This window comes from Nymphaea colorata, unplaced genomic scaffold, assembly GCF_008831285.2.
Source record: "Nymphaea colorata isolate Beijing-Zhang1983 unplaced genomic scaffold, ASM883128v2 scaffold0682, whole genome shotgun sequence".
In the NCBI taxonomy this organism is placed as follows: Eukaryota; Viridiplantae; Streptophyta; class Magnoliopsida; order Nymphaeales; family Nymphaeaceae; genus Nymphaea; species Nymphaea colorata.
Window position 1 is genome coordinate 7,206 of NW_022205188.1, and position 295 is coordinate 7,500.

Sequence of the window (295 nt, forward strand, 5' to 3'; positions counted from 1 at the left end):
TGAATCGAATTTGGTCCATGAATCTAAGAAATAGCGAGAATTCTTGATCTCTCTCAATATCTCTCTCAATTCCAAAATACAGGATTTGAATTGATGCCGTTTCATTGATTTCTCCTAAACGAAAGATTATATTTCAATTGAAATCCACTTACACAAAGACAGCCCCGTTGATGACGAGTCTCCGCGAAGCATCCATGGCTGAATGGTTAAAGCGCCCAACTCATAATTGGCAAATTCGTAGGTTCAATTCCTGCTGGATGCACGCGAATTGGAACGTTCAATAATAGAATTGGCT